Genomic DNA, 15822 nt, shown 5'->3' with positions numbered 1-15822 from the left:
TGCAAAGCTCCAAATTATGACACATGTCCATTCTCAGCATACAGCTGAGGCTGTGGACACAGAAAATGCTGGAGTGCACTGCATCCAATCCCAGAAGCATGGCTCCCACGAAGAGTCACTCTCACAATACCACATCTTCCTTGAGTTTGAGGGACTTAGTCACACACTGTCCAAACTGGCAGGAGCCCCTCAGACCAGGTTCTTTTTTCCTAGAGCAGGAAGCTGCAGCTCAGAGAGGGGAAGGGGTTGGCCCCAGACCACACAGCGCTGACTCTGTTCTCCCATTGGTCCTTGGGAAACTGAGTCTGTCATGGGCTCATTTCCAAGAGCAGGAGAGTGAGGACCAGCCTCCCAGGAAAGGTTTAGGGCACTCAACTGGGGACCTGCCCTCAGTGCCACTTTTGCCAGAGGAGAGGGTCACCAGCCAAAGTGGTGGGGTTTGTTGGTTTTTTCTTTTGTCTTGTTAGTTAATTCCCAACTCTTTTTTTTTTTTTTTTTGGTCTTTTTTAGGATCACACCTGTGACATATGAAAGTTCCCAGGCTAGGAGGCTAGGGGTTGAATCAGAGCTGGAGCTGGAGCTGCCAGCCTATATCACACCAACAGCCACACCTGATCCGAGCCACATCTGTGACCCAGGCCACCACTTGCGGCAACGTGGGATCCTTGAACCACTGAGCAAGGCTAGGGATCAAACCTGCATCCTCATGAATACTAATCAGGTTCCTAATCCTCTGAGCCACAACGGGAACTCCAATTCCCAACGTTTTAAAATGGAAAGATTTCATATTACAGGTCCGTATTCCCTATTTCTCTGGAAGCACTGGGAGAACTGCCACTCCAGGCCCAAACTCACACTGAGCCCTGGCCACACTCAGCTGGCCTGGGCAGCAGCCACTCACCTTGACCACAACCAAGGACTCACCTTGATCACTTCCTCATGGCAGCTTGTTTTACCCATTTTTAGGACTCCTTCATCTCCTGGAGGTCCCCAAGTGTGACCCTGTCCTAGAGACCAGTGACCAGGCTTGGCTACCAATGCCATCCCAGTCTCACTAACCCTGAATCCTGCTTCCAGTGTCCAGGGATGGCAGCCCTCCCTGTGTGTGCACGTTCTTCTAAGTGAGACTAGGTCCAGGCCTGGGGGCCCTGGCGCTTCCAGCCTGGCCCTGCTTCCCAATCATGGTCCCCTCTCTCCAGGAAGGGACTAGTTCTCTTCCAGCACCTAGGAAGTACACTGGGAGAGGTGGTTGTCTCATTTCATCCTTTCAAACGACAACAGACAATTCCTACTCAGTTTTTTCTCTGGCTCAGAGAAAACTGAGGCTCCTAATGTTTGCCTAAGGGTACACACTAACAGTCAGATGGCCCAGCTTCTCCTCCCAGTCCCTTGCTCTCTTTTTCTTGGCCACGCCCATGACAAGAGGAAGTTCCCAGGCGGGGATCGAAGTCTCGCACCAGCAGTGAAACGGATGGAACCCCAACCTGCTGAGCCACCAGGGAACTCTGTCCCCTCCCAATCTTGTCACATGTCCCCTCCCATACCAGAACTCGTAACTAACGCCCCATGCCCTTTTCCACACCGCTATTAAAGATCCCGGTCAACCAGTCTTAAAACCCACTCCTGCCGCAAGGCCTGCTCCCAGCCTCTCTCTCCCCTGTCCCCACCCATTCTCTCTTTTGGAAGAATGCTCCCCCTACGCCCTCCCCAGTTAGCTGTTCTGGGGGCCCAAGGTCTCCTCCCTACTCCTCGAGACCACCTATGGGTCCTTCCAAAGAGCTTCTCGGTTCCGCTCCAGGGAGAAACCTAGGGCACACAAAACCCAGCCAAGGAGGGGCGGTGATTCCCAAGGAAAAGAAAACTTACAGAATTCGGGCAGCCTCTGGGCCTGACCTCTTGCTCCAGACTGGATTCTTAATGATTCCTCCCAGATTTAACTCCCAACTTTAAAGCCCAAGGGTGTGTCCAAATGGAGTTCCCCTCACCCCCCTCCCTATGCCCCACCCACCCACCCACCCACCCAGCAGATGCAATCAGGCCTGGGACAATAGGTGTCAGCGAAGGCCAGCCCTGGGTCCCACCCTGGGTTTAGCGGCTTGGCACTGGTTCCAGGGAGCACCTATCCAATCTGACAGTTTCCACCAATTTCCCTGGCACCCCAGGGCACTGGGCCAGGCATCTCAATGCCCTGGCACTGCCAGACCGAGGATGATGCTACAGATGAGCCCAGTGGTGGGGAGAAAGATTTCTGCCCTGGCCCAAGGGACCTGCAACCTGGGGTGGGCTTAACACCCATAAAACTGTAAAACCTTGGATTTACCAGAGGGAGGGTCCTTTAAAATAACCCTGTACAATCTGTCCTCAGGCCTGGTTCTCCCGCTTCCCCGGGCACTTTCCCCTGGCTGTCTCCCTTGCTTCCCTCAGGTCTCAACCCTCAGCTCCCTTTCACAGGGAGAACTCCCAATCCTGATTTAAGATTTTCACCCCTGCGAGTTCCCGTCATGGCACAGCGGAAACGAATCCAACTAGGAACCATGAGGTTGCAGGTTCAATCCCTGGCCTCGCTCAGTGGGTTAAGGATCTGGCGTTGCTGTGCCTGTGGCATAGGCTGGCAGCTACAGATCTGATTAGACTCCCAGCCTGGGAACCTTCATATGCTGTGGGTGTGGCCCTCAAAAAAAAAAGACACAAAGACACACACACACACACACACACATACACACACACACACACACACACACAAAAGATTTTCATCCCTGGAGTTCCTCCCAACAGGATTGGTGGCCTTTTGGGAGAGCTGGGGATATAGGTTCGATCTCTGGCCCGGCACAGTGGGTTAAGCATCTGACGTTGCCACAGCTGCAGCTTAGGTTGGGACTGTGACTCGATCTGATCCCTGGCCTGGGAACATATGCCCGAAGGCCAGTCAAAAAAAAAAAAAGATTTCCACCCCCTACCCTCACCCCAGGGCACTGCCTCCCTCCCCGCCTCTGCTTCATTTTATCCCCTGGCATTTACCACTATCTAACATAATCTATATGGTACTTATTTCTCCTTTTTTTTTTTTTCTTTTTTTGGTCTGCATCCTGTACTAGAATATCAGTTGCACAAAGGCAGGGGGTTAAAGTTATCTGGGGGCATATCTGCATCACCACTATCAAGAATAGTTGAGTTCCCATTGTGGCTCAGTGGAAATGAATCTGGCATCCATGAGGACACAGGTTTGATCCCTGGCCTCGTTAGTGGGTTAAGATCTGGCATTGCCATGAGCTGTGGTGTAGGTTGCAGACAAGGCACAGATCCCGAATTGCTATGGCTGTGGTGCAGGCCAGCAGCTACAGCTTCGATTTGACCCCTCGTCTGGGAACCACCATATGCTGTGGGTGTGGCCCTAAAAAAAAAAAAAAGAATAGTTGTGGCTCAGTAGGTTAAGGGGTCAAGGACCCGATTAACAACCATGAGGATGAGGGTTCCATCCCTGGCCTTGCTCAGTGGGTTAAGGATCCAGCGTTGATGCAAGCTACATGTAGGCTGCAGATGCAACTCAGATCTGGCATTGCTATGATCTGGCATGTGCCGGTGTAGGCTGGCAGCTGTAATTCTGATTCAGCCCCTAGTCTGGGAACTTCCATATGCCGCAGATGTGGCCATAAAAAGAAAAAAAAAAAAAAAAAAAAAAAGAATAGCGTCTTGAAGTTCCAGCTGTGGTGCAGTGGGTTAAGAATCCAACTACAGCAGCTTGAGTTGCTTCAGAGGTGTGGGTTGGATCTCTGGCCCGGCGCAATGGATTAAAAAGCCTCTGATGTTGCCACAGCCAAGGCTTGGATTCAAACCTTGGGCCAGGAACTTCTCTATGCCACAGGTGCAGCCATAAAAAAATAAAATAAAATAAAAAATGTTTTAAAAAGAATAGTGTCTGGCACAGGGGAGGGATTCAATAAATATTTGCTGCCCAAGTGAATGGCTAGATCGTGAAAGGACAGCCTCCACTCCCTCTGAGGACACATTAGAGCTACCACTTCTTGAGCACCTACTGTGTGCCAGGCCCTCTATGAGTTACCCACATTCAGTCCTCACATCCAGCCTCAGCGGAGGTAGTTCCCTGGCAGAGCCCACCCTCTTCGTTCCCCCCCGGCTGATGGCGAACACTGCTCCTGGACAAGTCCCTGTCCCCCTCCATCAGACCCCTGCTAGAGAAGCAACTCTGGGCCCCTGCCGAGAGCCACAAGGCCTCACGGGGTTCATTTAACCCGCCTCCATCATTTCACAGGCAGAGAGTCTGAGACTCAGGGAGCCTTACTCAAGGTCACAGACGGAATCGGAGACAGGAGCCCACGGCGGTGAAGAAGCTGCCTTCACATGCTGACTCTGCTGCTTTCAAACTCCGTGTGACCCTAGCGAAATCCTTAAACTTCCTGAGCCTCGTCTGTGAGATGGAGACAACACAGGTGATCGTGCACAAAACACCTTCGTCTGGAGAAAGCCCCTGAGTAGGACGAAGGCATTGGTCCTCTTACTGAGCAGAGCAGAGGAAACGCAGGCCGCCTGCCTTGGATCCCTTCTCCCCGCGTGTCTCCGGCTTCTTTCCTTACCTCATCTCCCCCTGGAGGGGCCGCCAGCAGCCCCTTGGAGGTGCAGGGGGGATGGAGGTACACCAACCTGGGTGGGCCCAGGCGAGTCAGCGGCCTGGCCCACTCTCTGTCTACCCCTGTGGTCTTGGTTCTAGAAACTTCTGCAGGGAGGTTCTCTGGGGTCTTCCTACTTGTCTCTCTTCCAAGACCTCCGAGGTCAGCAGCCCACACAGGCTCTGCTCTAAGAGGTCCTCTTCAGGCGTGCCAGCCTGGAAGTGCTGCCCTGGCCCATTCTCCATGCCCCCGTGGCCCTTCCAGGATGTCCCACCCACCTCTGGCTGCTCCCAGGGCAGTGCCCTATCTCGGAAGGGCCTTGGCCTCTCCTCTTGCCTCTCCAGACTCCCCTGCTTTTGGATGCTTCTCCTGGGTGAGCTCATCACATCTTCACGCCTGGTCAGGCTGTTTCCAGCACTGATTCCCCCCCCCCGCCCTGCCCCCTGCCATCTTCAGCTGAGCAGCAGCAGGGCCGCGTGCCAGAGGCCTGGGTTTGAGTGCCAGCTCCGCCACTGGACCTCAGAGGGACCTTGAAGAATCTACAGCTTCTCTTTAGGACCAGGAAGCCTCTAAGGCTCTCTCTTCAGTAGCCCGGTCTGTCAACTTAAGGCTGGATCAGATAGGGAGCGGCCTCCACATCTGGTGAGAAAGATCTCAAGGCCCCACACGTCTGGGCTCCCTGGGGAAGGGTCCTCTTCCCACCGCTACCCCCATATTCAAAACATACGCACTTCCTGTCAGCTCTGCCTCCCAACTATATTCCCAGCCCAGCCTCGTCAGACCATGGGCGGCTTCCATGCGGTTACTACACCCACCTGTTAATGGTGAGATCACCACCCTCTGTGACGGGAAATACACCAGTGGCTCCTTCTGTCAGCCTGAAACCTGCACTCTCTCCCAGGCCTGTGATGATCTCTCCCTAACCTGCCTTTCAGATCTTACCTTGAACCTCTCCCTGCTCTGGTCATTCATTCTGTTCCACCTCAGGGCCTTTGCACTTGCTGTTCCTTCTGCCTGAATAATGTACCCCTGCCCCAGATCTTCAGTGGATGTCACGGTTCGAACTCATGGTGCAAATTATGACTCAGGAGTTCCAGTTGTAGCTCAGTGGTTAACGAATCCGTCTAGGAACCATGAGGTTGCGGGTTCAATCCCTGGCCTTGCTCAGTGGGTTAAGGATCCAGCATTGCCATGAGCTGTGGTGTAGGTCGCAGACGCAGCTTGGATCTGGCATTGCTGCGGCTATGGCTGTGGTTGTGGCTGTGGCTGTGGCCGGCAGCTGCAGTTCTGATTAGACCCCTAGCCTGGGAACCTCCATATGCAGGAGCGGCCCCAGAAAAGGCAAAAAGACCAAAAAAAAAAAAAAAAAAAAAATCACTACTCAAAAGTCATCTCTTCACAGAAGCCTTCCTCGACCACACAATCTGAACCGGGTCCCCTTGCCCTCCATCCCTCTCTGCCGGCTCACTCCAACTTACGGTGATTATGGAACTTACTATGGGCTGGAAACATTAGCTTGTTTATTTTTTATTTTATTTATTTATTTATTTATTGTCTTTTTGCTATTTCTTTGGGCCGCTCCCACGGCATATGGAGGTTCCCAGGCTAGGGGTCTAATCGGAGCTGTAGCCACTGGCCTACGCCAGAGCCACAGCAACTCGGGATCTGAGCCTACACCACAGCTCACAGCAACGCCGGATCGTTAACCCACTGAGCAAGGGCAGGGACCGGACCCGCGACCTCATGGTTCCTAGTCGGATTCGTTAACCACTGCGCCACGATGGGAACTCCTAGCTTGTTTACTTTTAAGCCTGTGAACATAAGCTCCAGGAGAAAGAAAGCTTCCTATGAGTGCTCCTGAGGGTGCTCGGTTGGTAATGGGTGTCTCATAAATACTTGCGCAGTGAGCACACTCTGCCGCGGGTGTGTGGTCTCAGGGTGGAGGCAGGGCCTGGCACTTCCCATCCCTGGGCCAGACATGCCTGACAGCCTTCCCTCGGGGACAGGCTTGTAGTTCCCCCGCCCCTCCCCCCTTCTCCTGGTGGGCTCTCTGCCCGCCCCTCGCCCTCGGGCCGGCCGGGCACACCCTCTCTCAGCATTCCCTGTGCTGCTGTCTGCTTAGGGGAAATCAACTCCCAGAGGAGTTAGGGAACGCCTGCCACGTGTCCCACAGGCGCAGTGAGCACTAAAAATAACCTGGCATCACCCAAGGACTGTATCCCCCTGCCTCCCGCTCCCCCCCCCCCGCCCCCATCTACCTTCCTTCCTTCAAGTCAGCCGGTCACCTGCCTGCCCCGCTGGGCTCACCTGACCCATCTGCCGGCTCTCTCCAAAACTTGCTCCTTCCATCCTCTGGGAATCCAAGGAATCCCATTCCCAGGACACGCAACCACTCATTAGCCGGGCCACGGGAATTACGACGATTGCCGCGGCTAATAACCCCGACTCCCACAACAGCACTCCTCGATGCAGCATAGCTGGCGCAATTCATCATCTCCTCGCCATGTCACATGTCTGTCCACACACACGTCCTGATGCCAGCTCCTCGCAGGACCCCAGAGAGCCACACTGGACCCTGTTCACCAGAAGCTGACAATCCGCCTGAGGAGACTGCCTGTACCCAAGGAAGAGGATGGACTAACAATGCCGGTGAGAACGTGCCAGCAGTGAGAGCCACAGGACAGAGCCATGTGGCCTGGGGTCAGGGCAGGCACCAAGGAGGGGTAGGCGAGCTGCCCCCAGCCCCCTCTGAGGCATTCTATGAGACGCGAGACCTGGGTTTTCTTTTCCTTCTCTTTCTTTCTTTCATTCTTTCGTAGCCACACCTGCAGCACATGGAAGTTTCCAGGCTAGGAGTCGAATCAGAGCTGCTGCTACCAGTCTATGCCGCAGCTTATAGCAGCACTGGATCCTTAACCCACTGAGCCTGCGTCAGGCCAGGGATTGAACCTGCATCCTCACAGAGACAATGTTGGGTCCTTAACCCACGGAGCCACGACGGGAACTCCTGGGTTTCCTTAACTTTTCATGTGAAGTGCTACACAAAGACAGCATCCAGACAAGTCCCCGAGCTCCCTTCTGACCAGATGGCCCCCAATCCCCTTCTATAGCGTGATCACAGAGTTGCCACTGGGGAGGGTGGGAGGACGTTTGACCTGAAGGTGGGTAGGATTTGGAGGATGAAGAGGAAACAGGAGGCTAAGGAAGAAGAGCCTGAGTGAATGCTCTATGGAAGGAACCACAGATATTTGGGCTGTGGGGAGACCCGTTAAATGGCACCCCAGATCCCTCTCCCTCTGGGGAGAAGGTTGAAAAGGAAGGTGGAGTTGGGCAGGGTCTCCCATCCCAGACAGCTACATATGAGGTTCATCCACTGGTTTTGCTCAGAGCAGCTTCGAGTTTTGCACGTGGACGAGAAGAGGAAGTTGAACGAGCAAAGCCAGCATTTACTGCGTTGTGCAGCTTTAGCCGTTAGTTCTTAAAATGCAATGGACACATCATCGAATCTACAGCAATCTTGTGAGCTGCAGATGGCCCCAGCTGTTTTACAGGTAGGCACCGGAGGCTGAGAGAGTTGAGGGGAATCTGATCTAATGTTGACAAAAGTTATGAAGGACTCCAGTTTGCCCTCCAGATCCACCCTGAAGCCGCATCCTGCCTCGGGGACTGTGCCCCAATCTGCCTTTGTCTCCCTCAGTACAGGCCAACCAGGACCTGCCCAGGTATCTGAGGCTCCACGGAATGAGTCCACTCACCCACTTGGGAAGCATCCAGGGGATGCTGGTGGCCACTAAGGTAGCTGTCGACAAAGCAGATACTTGTCCCTCAGGAAGTTCATTCAGTGATTCTTTGGGGTGTGGGAAGAAAAAACATCATATTCATATTTCATTTCTTTTTTTTTCTTTTTTTGTCATACCAATGGCATATGGAAGTTCCCGGGCCAGGGATCGAACATGCACCACAGCAGCGACCCAAGGCCCTGCAGTGACAATGCTGGATCCTTAACCCACTGCACCACAAGAGAACGCCATTATTTCATTTTTAATCTTAGCCTCCTAAATATTCTATTTTAATGTTGGTTTTATAATGCACACACCAGCACATAACAACTAAGACATACTTTTGAATACATGCATGTTTAAAATTATCTGCACAGACTGGGTGTGCAACCAAACTTTGCATTAGTGTGTGAGTTCTCACTTGAGGGGCAGTGATGGTAGAGACCCTGCTTCCACTCGCTCGATTCAAGTCCTCGATCAGCTATTTCTGGGCTAGAGGGCTGGCTGAGTTTCTAGAACCTTCCCGAGCCTTGTTTCCTCATCTCAGCAATGGAGGTGACAAGAGCACGCACCTCAGGTGGATTAAAAGAGACGATGGACATAAAGTGTGTAGCCCAGGGCTTGACACCTGACTGGTAGATGCCCTTAGTACCCATTCAGTTATAGAAAGCAGAGCCCGGCCTGGCCGGGGCCTTGGGGTGAGCCCTGCCCGGGGGGACGGCGTCTGCTGTAGCAGACCCAGAATCCAGAATAAGTCATCCGAAATGCCTGCGAGCAGGGTTAAGATGGAGATAGGACACCAACAGACGCCAGCAGAGTGAGAGGACTCTCTCAGAAAGCCCAGATGGTCCATGCAGAAGATGACAACAAAGAGATGTATTTGGAAAAACAGACGGGCGTCAAATCAGACACCATTTCAGGTGACAGCGGTAACGGCCGTGTGCGCTTGAGTTAGCGTGCCTGGAATTGAAGCTTGGTTCCGCATGGGCAATTTATTTAACCTCTCTGTGCCTCAGTTTCACCATCTGTAAAGCAGGGACACTAATGTGCCTATTTCATAGTATTGCTCTAAAGCAGTTCAGACAAGAGGCTCTACAAAAAGACCAACAAATAAAAACCAAGAGGCTGGTGAACGAGGCTCTCAATGAGTGTTAGCTACTAGTTTCTTAAACAGTCAGGGGCAGAGGTGTGGATGTTTCAGAAAGATATCATTTCCCAGGCCCAAGGTGGGGACTTGATTCTGGCCCTGGGGCTGATGGTCATTCTGAATGACTTAAACATCTTGACTAGGCAAATGGGCCACCTCCAATTTTCTGTGAATTGGAAGGTGACTTCCCCAATTCTGTTTCAGAACATCAGAGACCCCACATACCCAATTGCTGGGTATGTTGGGCAGGGGGGGATGCTGACCCGGTTATTTCCGTCCTGGAGTGACAGGCCAGGCCAAAAGAGATGGCCTCAGAGGGTGGTGGGCCCTCACTATAAGACCTTCTTAACACTTAGGGGTTCCTGCCAAGGCTCAGAGCCCTTTCTCATTCGGCAGGAGCAAGCTGTTAGGGGCACATTACAGAAAAGCCAAGTTAGAAACAGAACAAAACCTCCCAGGTCTTAAAACAGATGACTCGGGGGTGGAGGGGTGGATTCCCCATCCTGAGTTGTGGCCAAAGGTACTTGTCTGGTTCAGCTGACAGGCACCCAGCCCCCCCACCCTGCCCTTGAAGAAGGCCAGAGGGTCAAGAAGATGAGGGGTTCAGGGTGAGGTGTATGACCATGGGTTGAATGGGCCCCTAAAAGTGGAAGGAGGCCCTGGCTACCTGTGGATGGACAGGCCTGGCAGTGGGTACTCAGCAGGTAGGTGGGGAGGTATTATCCCTGCTTCACACCCATTTCACAGATGAGAAAATGGAGGCTCAGAGAACAGCGACTTCTCTTTTCTCTAAGCCTGAGGACTTAGCTCAGTACAAGTGCCGCTGATGACTCCACTCTGACCTCTTCCTCCCCCTGCAGCAGCGAAGTCTCTGCAGTGGAGGCCCTGGGGGAGTTAGGCACCCAGGAGTCCACACATACTCTGTTACTGCTGCCTGTCCGGATCCTGAACACATCACCTGTGCTCTGACCCTCAGTTTCCTTGTCTGTAGGAGGAGGGGTTGATTACTAAGCTCCGCCTCCGCCCCCCCCTCCTACTTTTCTTCCAGTTCCCTCATCCTGAACTCCTTCCAGAAGCTCCTCCCAAGGAGTTGAACCCATTGTGAGCCTGGAGGTCACCAGCCCCGCCTTAGGGACCCTGTCTGTGCCTGGTCCACACAGGGTGGATGTGAATCATTCCTACGGGTTCATACCCATCCGTCCTAGGTCTAGGGACATCTCCATTCTGCGGGTTTTCCCGAGAGCCCACCCCCCTCTACCCAGCGCTTCCTCTGCTCCACTCTCTGAGCAGCTTCTGCTGGTGCAGACCTCTCCTCCAGACTCGCAAACATGTGGACCCTCTTTCTGCCAGAACCATGGGGGTGGGTGGAGGGGGGGAGATTTTCTACGTAAATTAGCTCACTTAATCCTTACAACATCTGAGGAAGTAGCTTTACATAGCCATTTCCCAGATGTGGAAACTGATGCTTGCTGTTTTTTATTTTTATTTTTATTTTTTTGGCCACCCCCATGGCATTTAGAAGTTCCCTGGTGAGGGATCATACCCACACCACAGCAATGCCAGATCCTCAACCTGCTAGGCCACCGGGGAACTCTGAAACTGATGCTTAGAGACAGCAAAGATCTTTCCCGAGATCCCAGTGTTGGAGGCGGAGGTCTTGGCCTGCCTGACCTCGAGCCCATGTTTTTTCTATTACACCTCTCTGTCTCCCCCTCATATCTTCCCCCAAGTATTCAGAGCGGTACCCAACTATGGCCCATCCCTCAAATGCAGTATTACGCAGCCATTAAAAATGATTACACATACACGAGTGACTAATAACAACACAAGAAAATGCTTATGACACAATGTTAAGAAGGGAAAAGCAAGACACGAAAAATTGTAAATACAGTATGATAAAATTATATTAAAATGACTGCATAGACACAAGATTGAAAGGAAATATTCCAAAATACCCACAGTTGTTTTGCTTGTGGGTTAGTACGAGGGGTGATTTCTTTCCTACTTTTATCCCTTTGCCAAACAGTCAGTGCATATTGCTTTTACAACAAAGAAATCATGTAAAAAATAATAACTTGTGGTTGAAATCTTTGGAAACCTGCAGTTTTCCTCTTCAGCTCCCTCTCCTTCAAATCCCTCCATAGCCCAAATTCTCAGTACAACGTGACTCTAACCAAGAGATACGGTAGGAGTTTGGGGAGAACCACCAGTACCTCCATAGACCCAGGACCAGCTCGGTTCTTTGACCAGGCTCTCCTCCGCGACCGCTGAGGATTCGCACCCCGGACCCTCCTCCCAGCCCCCAGTCGGAGCTCCTGCTGACGCTCACCTGACACTCGCGGGTCAGCCTCCGAGATGCGAGATGCACACACCTGTCCCTCCAGGTGAGGACTCAGCGAGTGCGCGGCGCGCAGGAAGGAGGGAGCCGGCCGGGGCGTGGCCGTGACGTCACCACTTCAGTCCCGCCCCCGGCTTCCCGGCCACGCCCCGGCTTCCAGGCCCCAGGGAATTGATGGTTCCCGAGCTTGCAGGGTGAGGTGCTGGGAACACGTCCTCGAACACGCACGCACGCCTCAGCAGTGCCTCCAAGTACCGTCCTGGGGTGGGCGGAGTGAGAGAGGCGGTGTCAGAGCGAGGGTCCCCTTGAGAAACCGAGAAACAGCTGGGATCATCACCACCGCACAACCACCCCTGGTTTATAGAGAACCCTTGGGTCCTCAGACTCTAGGTTCAAATCACCTGGGGTAAGGAGTTATCTCCGGAGGGACAGGGGGAGCCTCTGATTCCTCGAGTGTTTTCTTCAGGTCCTACCTCACGCTTTGTACTCCTCTGGGATCCTACCTCCAGCTCTCCTGCTAAGGAAGCTGGGAGCGGAGTGTACGTGAATGGACAAGAAGTGTGATTCCAGCCCTTGGGTATCCGGGAAAATTATCCTGGCACCTGACACCTATAGTCAGGAAACTGTTTCCATCTTCTTTGTATTACCTGGGATTGTTTATACCTGGCAAAATTCTCTGCTGAAAATGCCAGCAAGGAATTCCCTCTGAGGCTCAGTGGGTTAAGAACCTGGCTGGTATCCATGAGGATGTGGGTTTGATCCCTGGCCTTGCTCAGTGGGTTAAGGATCTGGCATTGCTGCAGATGCAACCTCTCGCCTGGGAACCTCCATATGGCACAGGTGTGGCCCTAAAAAAAGGGAAGGAAGGAAGGAGGGAAGGGAGAAAGGGAAGAAGAAAGAAAGGAAAGAAAGAAAGAAAGAAAGGGGGGAGGGAGGAAGGGAAGAAGAAAGAAAGAAAGAAAGAAAGAAAGAGGGAAAGAAAGAAAGAAGGAAGGAAGGAAGGAAAGAAAGAAAGAAAGAAAAGAAAGAAAGAAAGAGAAAGAAAAGAAAGAAAGAAAGAAGGAAAGAGAGAGAAAGAGAGAAGGGAAGGAAGGAAATGCTAGCAAAATGGTGGCAAAAAAAATCAAGAGCACCAGGAGGTTCCCCCTCTCCAAGAGCTTTAAAACTGTGCTCACCCTTGGACCCAGCGATTCCATTTCTGGAAATCTATCCCAAGGAAGTCACTCAGAATGCAAGTTCATTGTAGAGCTCTTCATAAGGGTGAAACCCAGGGCGGGTGAACAGCACAAACACAGAACCGAATATTATGCAACCATTTAAGAGTTATGTTTACAAACAGCTTAGCATATGAGGAAATATGTTCAAATATTAAGAGAATAAAAGGGCGTGCGTGTGATGACAGCAGGCTTACAGTTGTACCTTAAGGCAAAACACAATGTTATGCAGGGGAAAGAGCCTGCAAATAAAATGTCCACTGTGGTTATTTCTAGGTTAACTCGAGCTATGAGGCTTGTTTTTTATCCTTGTTTCCTGCTTTTTTATCTAATGGGCTTATTTCCCTTTTATGTAATAGCTTTACCTCTTGAAGAGTTCCCCTTAATTGAGCACGTACCATAATTTAGAATAAGCCCCTCTCATGGGAACCTTCCAAGAGTCCTGAAGTAGGAATTAGTGGTCTCTCCTTCCCACCCAGGAGGCTTCAGGGCTGGCGTGGCACTGGTGGGACCCCGAGAGGACAGAGCTTCCCAGAGTCCAAGTCCAAGGTTGAGAGGTCATCTTTTTCAACCTCCTCACTTACTTTTATAGCCCTCATATATTTTTCTGGTTATAAAAGTAATACATATTTATTATAGAAAATTGCAAGTTGATACAACATAGAGAAGAAAACAAGTCAATCCCTTCATTGCTTTATGTTTTATTGTGGAAAATTTATTTTTTAATTAATTAATTAATTATTCCTTTTACCACACCCCTGTGGCATATGGAAGTTCCTGGGCCAGGGGTCGAATAGGAGCTGCAGCTGAGGCCTAGGCCACAGCCACAGCAATGGTGGATCTGAGCCATATCTGCGACCAACCTCATCACTTATGGCAACACTAGATCCTTAACCCACTGAGTGAGGAAAGGCATTGAACCCGTGTCCTCATGGACACGATGTTGGGTTTTTAACCCCAAGCCACAACAGGAACTCCAAATTATTATTATTATTTTGCTCTTTAGGGCCATATCTGCGGCATATGGAGATTCCCAGGCTAGGGGGCCAAGCTGAGCTAAAGCCACTGGCCTACACCACAGCCACAGCAACACTGGATCCTTAACCCTCTGAGCGAGGCCAGGGATTGAACCCGAAACCTCGTGGTTCCTCATGGGATTCATTTCCGACGAGCCACGACAGGAAGTTCAGGGAACTCCAAATTTTTAAATAATACTAACTAGTAGAGGGGGTATAGTATAATGAACTCTTATACCCATGACTAATTTTCATCAAATATCAACATTTTCTATTCTTGTTTCATCTATTCCCCTCACATTTTTGAAAGAAAATTCCAGAGATCATATTATTTCATCTATAAACACTTCAGTAATCATCTCTAACAGATAAGGACTTTGTTAAAAAACAAAAAAAATAAAACATCCACACAAGTTCCCATTGTGGTTTAGCATGTCATGACCCTGAGCAGTATCCATGAGGATACGGGTTCAAGCCCTGGCCTTGCTCGGTGGGTTGAGGATCCTGTGCTGGCGTGAGCTATGGTGTAGGTCGAAGACGCAGCTTGGATTCCCCGTTGCCGTGGAACAAAGGGTCGCACTGGAGCCGCAGCTGCCGGCCTACACCACAGCCACAGCAACTCGGGATCCAAGCTGTGTCTGTGATCTACACCACAGCTCATGGCAACACAGGATCCTTAACCCACTGAGCGAGGCCAGGGATCGAACCCACCACCTCATGGTTCCTAGTCCCATTTCTATCTGCTGCTCCCCGAGGGTAACTCCCTCCGGCACTGGGCTACGTTTACAAGAACTGACCCATTTAATCCTCTCATCCTTTGTAGTTGGCTTTATATTCTGATCTTCCTCTTCAAATCAGGAAACTAAGGCTCCAAATGGTGAAGGACCTGCCTTTGATGACACTTTGGTACCTCCTCTCGGGAGATACTGGAGGACAGAGAGATGGGAAAGCACGGTTCTTGCTCTGGTAAATACAGACATGAACAAAGTGATCAGAGCCATCGAGAGAAGGAGCTGGAAGTCGTGGACATCTTCCCAGAGGAAGCATCACTGGACCTGGCCTGCAAGCATGTGTAGGCGTTTGCCGCGGGGAACAAAGGTGGAGGAATGAACCCACTGTATGAGTAAGGCCTGAGGTGGGATTGGGGCTGTGGCTCAAGCTTCCGTTCCTCATCGTGGACAGGCTCTCACGAAGGTCAGCCCCTGGCAAGAAGGAGGGGGGAGAGGGTGTGTCCCATCACCAAGCAGACACGGACATTGTCACAGACTGAGAGGCTCCAAGAGCCCTGGACTCGGACTCAGTCTGACAACGAGTGCTCAGCGGGCCGTGAAGCCTGGAGGCTGTTCCCAGACACGGTCCCCTGCGCTCAAAGGCCTAAGAAAAACTGACAGAGGTAGATCCAGGGGTTGGTAGCTCCTACCTCGGAAAGGAAAAGGCCACCAACCTTGTCCTTGACTCCAAGGTTCTGTCTGGAGGGATCCCCCTCGGCTACCCAGACCATTGAATGAAAAGAACCTCCAGCAAAGTCTAGTCCAAAGGGTCTGTTGTGGAGGTCCCCTTGTGGTTCAGCAGGTTAAGAACCGAGCAAGTTTCCATGAGGATGCAGATTTGATCCCTGGCCTCGCTCAGTGGGTTAAAGATCTGGCATTGCCACAAGCTGTGGTGTAGGTTGCAGGTGCGGTTCGGATCTGGTTACCATGGCT

Source organism: Sus scrofa, chromosome 5 (genome assembly GCF_000003025.6).
Source record: "Sus scrofa isolate TJ Tabasco breed Duroc chromosome 5, Sscrofa11.1, whole genome shotgun sequence".
Classification (NCBI taxonomy): Eukaryota; Metazoa; Chordata; class Mammalia; order Artiodactyla; family Suidae; genus Sus; species Sus scrofa.
This window is presented reverse-complemented; position numbering follows the sequence as displayed.